We start from the raw sequence: 4528 nt of genomic DNA on the forward strand, positions 1-4528 counted from the left end.
CAAGAGTAAATTGGATGCTTATCTTGCTGGGATCCTATGACCCCAGCTGACTTCCTGCCCTTTGGGCAGGGGGCTGGACTTGATGATCTCCCGAGGTCCCTTCCAGCCCTAATGTCTATGAAATCTATGAAATATATAATTCTGACTAATTAAGGAGATTTATTTTTAAAAATCAAGATTATTTGTCCAAAAATCCATTGACATACAGAGGGACAAAATTCAAAGATGTTTCCAGATAATAACTGCTTGTTCCCCTGTATCTATTGATTTTTTTTTTTTCTCTGATAATTTTTCACCTGTTGTTCAATCACACGGTAAATTGTCACGCTCTAGAAATTACAGCCATAACCAAATAGATTACCAGGTAGGACCAATTAAACACACACATAAAATATGTTACAATACACACACTATATTGTTTTCATATTTCAAACATCAAGATAGGCAGTCCCTTGAAGATTATATTGACGTCAATTTTGCTTCAATCAATATTTATTCTTAGGTCAATAAAGCTTTATGTTTACCTTAATGGAAGTTAGGATAAGCTTGCTTGAACTTGCAGTCATTCTAGTTAACTCTTAAGTAGCTTATAGTAAGGTTTGAAAAGCGAAATGTTAAATGAAGCTATAATGTCTCATCTCATGCCTGTACCCTACAAAAATGAAAGGAGTCCTAGATAAGCAAAAAAATCCCTTTGCAGTTATATCATCTGACAGTATCCTAGTGAACCACTGGTTCTTTAAAAGTGTTAGATAGATATGACTCAACATAAGACAGAATATTGCCAGCAATACTAAATATCATTAATGGGACACCTGAATAACCAGGAGATAAACATTCAGTTATTAAAAGGCACAGTACAGAACTACCTAATTAAGCTTGATAACTTGTTGTTTATAATGGGCTGGTGCCAAAATAAGATCACAGGCTCATGTTTATTACTGTACTGTCCCTAGGAGCCCATGAAAATTAGTCACTTTTCAGATAACTTACTAAATATGAGCTTAACCAGCCTGAAGCACTTGAACGCTAAGGAGATCAGTCAAGTGTTTGTAATGACAACGTTTCCTACCCATGCTCCACTATTTAGTATGTGCCACAGTTCATTGACCTTACTGATAAACTTTAATTACAAGACCAAATTTTCAGTGCAACAGTCTTTTTTGTGCCCAAAAACACTTGGTTTCACAACAAATTCTGGTCACAAACAATACATAGACTATGCATGTCACTGAAAACATAAAATAGGCAGGTGTAATGTTGCAACTTGCTCCCAGTGCCAAAAAAGAGAACCTGGACTGAAATCTGCCCAAAGTTGTATAATTTCCAGAAAAGAAATATATTCCTTATCCTTGAAAGTGTTGTAACAGTGCCCAAAATGTGAAAAACAGTCTGCATACCTGGAATGTTTCACAAAACTAGCTGCTGCTTCTGGTATGTCCTCCATCATTGAAGGAGTCCATGGGGCCCTTAACCAGAATTAACTGGGCAGTTGCTGCAAACGTAAAAAGGATTGCATGAAGGAGAGAAGGGTATTTACTTTGGGGTGGGGTGCAGGGTGAAGGAGGGCCATTGTGGAAAGAGGAAAACACATGAAGAGAGGGAGAAGGTTCTACCACTCACAAGTAATAAGGATTATATAGTTCAGGTTTGCTGCCAGTTAACATTTTGTAAAATCATTCAGAAGGCTACAGTAGATAGATGGTCCAAGTTCCTCATAGCTATGTTAATTTATCTTCACAATATCCAGTACTCCCAACTTACAGATGAGACGTCACAGCACAGAGCTTCTGAATGGCTGCCCAAGCTTGTGACAGAGCCAGGAAGTAATTTCTGATCTCCAGACCCTTAGAACACTGACAGAAGTTATATTTTATTACCTGATCAGCCCCCTGACAGAAGTGCAGGGCTGCAGAGTGCTTTAAAAGTACCCAATTGTGTGACAAATTAATGAGGGTTCAGATGAAGGTGCTCCAAAGCTTCTGTTTGTCCTTAAGCACAAGTAAGGCTGGGCTGAGAGAGACCTTCCTGTGAAAGTCCACTGTCCCACCCCTGAATCTCACCCAAACTACCAGTACAGCTCCTTGTAACATTATTAAACAATTTTGTTTGAGACTTGATCTCAGCCTGCCGGTGAATATCCAAGTAAATCTAAACTGCCTTAGTTCAGACAGTTGAGTGACAGCATGAAAGACAAAAACATGCTCTCCCTCATTCCAATAATGGAAAGTAGAAAATTGGAAGCTAGAAAATGAGTAAGTTGACTTCTCTGGTAAACTTTACGGAGGCCATGTCTTAAGCCACTTTTTAAAGAGATAGAGTCATTGATTTATAAAATGTGACCATTTAAAATTAGGCTGTCCTAGTGAGTTTCCAGAACAAGAAACCAATCTTTGCTGTTTATACTGCAGAAAGCAGAATGGGAAATAAAATCCAAATTCCTTCCAGGCTGGAAAAAAATGGCCCAGCTGACCCTTTCTCTATCACATGGATGGAAATATCTACCTCCATCTGCTTCTTATCAGTTTACTAGTAATCCCTTCAGCCTGGCTGCATACCAGAGAGAGGTAAAAGGATTGTGAGCCTTGTTCCTATCTAGGTAATTTCAACCCTAACAACTCCAGACCAAAGCATTTAAAAGCTTTGGCATCTGAATCCCTATCCCACATGAAAAATTTACATTTATGCAAGGAAATGCCAAAGAAAACTCAAGGTGATGCGATATTAAGTTCAAGAAACCAAGAGCTCAGAAGTTAGGAAGTTACAAGGAGGTACCTCACTTGTGTGTTTTTGGACGGGGAGTTAAAAGTTTTAAGTCCCACACCACTACTTCCATAGACTTTGTACTAGTCATTGCACTGTGCCTCAGTTTCCCCATCAGAAGCAATGATTCTACAGACCCATCTTGCACAAGGTTCTGAGGCTTCATCTGTTAATAGTCAAAATAGTGTAATCTGAAAGGTACTAGAAAAGAGCAGTTAAGGTGCATACAGACATCCAGGGAGGCTAGATCCCATTAAAAATGGCCATCCAATCTAACTTAGGTGCAGACCTTATACTTAGATGCCTAGTTAGGTTGATCTACAGAAGTTCCAGGAAGATTAGATCAGTCTAAAAATGGCCGACCTGATCTAAGTTAACCCTGTGTGCATTCAAAAGTGTAGCTGTAGCTCCCAGCTGTAACTCAGAAGGTTTTCTGCAAAGCATTCCGAGTTCCAACGTTACCCCAGACCAGACAGAAGTTCACTGTTGGTTCCAGGGGGGAAGGGAATCTGGCTGTGGGCTGGGAACCTGAAGAAAGGGTCCTATAGCAATGGCCACAGCTCTTTGCCAGTGCTCACCATTTTCAGAATGGGGGGAGAAGGGAGGAGAAAATGGTGGGAGCTCCTTCTTGAGGCTCTCCAGTCAGTGCTAAAGGGTGGGGTGGGTGAACTGGAGACTTCCCACCGCAGGGGGCTCCAATACACCTGCCCCACTCTCCAGAGCAGACTGAAAAAAACCCAGACTGAACTCCCTCCACTCCCTTTTCTCCTCCCATTTTGAAAACAACAACAGGCTGGGACCTCTGTAGGCACAAGTTACAGAAGATGCTACCTTTTGAAATGTCTTTATCTAATACCTCATGCTCAGATTTTCACCCAATCAGCCATTTTTTAAGCTGTCTGCTGGCTATAAACTGCTTTCTGTAGCCAGATTAGGTGAGAATTGTTACTTTGAGGTAGTCTAACTTAGATCAGTGGCCATTTTTAGACTGGTCTAACTTCCCTTAACTTCTGTACAGTTCCCAGAGCAGCCCCAGGACTGGAAAAGCCCAGCTGCCAGCCTCAGTTGCTAGGGCACTGCTTTTCCTAACACTGCCCCCCTGCCCCCTGCCCAACACTAAGCCATTTCACACACACACACCCAGCCCATCATCCTACCCCCCAGATGGACAACCACCCCCCACCCTGCCACTCATGGACCAGTCAACCCTACACCCTGCAAACCTTCTATTCTGCAAGCTGCTCTCAGTGCCATTTTTAACAACATTCACTGGTACTGAGAGCCAAAGAACTAAGTCCCAATGCAGGGAGGGTCAAAAAAGATAGGGGGGTAGGGTCTGGCGATGGGTAGGGTTGGGGGGCTAAAAACAACCTCTGGTCCTGTGGGGTAGGGGAAAGAGCCCCCCATGTCCCAAGCCTCCCCTCAGACCCCATGAATCCCTCCTGATCCCACCAAACCCTCCCATACCCCACCAACATCTCCAGAGATCCTACCTGTCCCCCAAACCCCGGATCTTTCCCTCAGAGCCTGCTTGCCCACCCATCCCAACTTACCTTAGAGCGGGTGGCTATTTTTAATTCAATCTAACCTCCCCCTAACCTCCCTTACTAAAAAATCTGATCCTTGTTCATGTGCCTAAATACAGAGCACGACACATTATGGGTCAAATCCATAGTTTCATAGTTTCTAGGGTCGGAAGGGACCTGAGCAGATCATCTAGTCCGACCCCCTGCCATGGCAGGAAAGAATACTGGGGTCAAATGAC

This window comes from Crocodylus porosus, unplaced genomic scaffold (genome assembly GCF_001723895.1).
Source record: "Crocodylus porosus isolate Cpor-Errol unplaced genomic scaffold, CroPor_comp1, whole genome shotgun sequence".
Taxonomy (NCBI): domain Eukaryota; kingdom Metazoa; phylum Chordata; order Crocodylia; family Crocodylidae; genus Crocodylus; species Crocodylus porosus.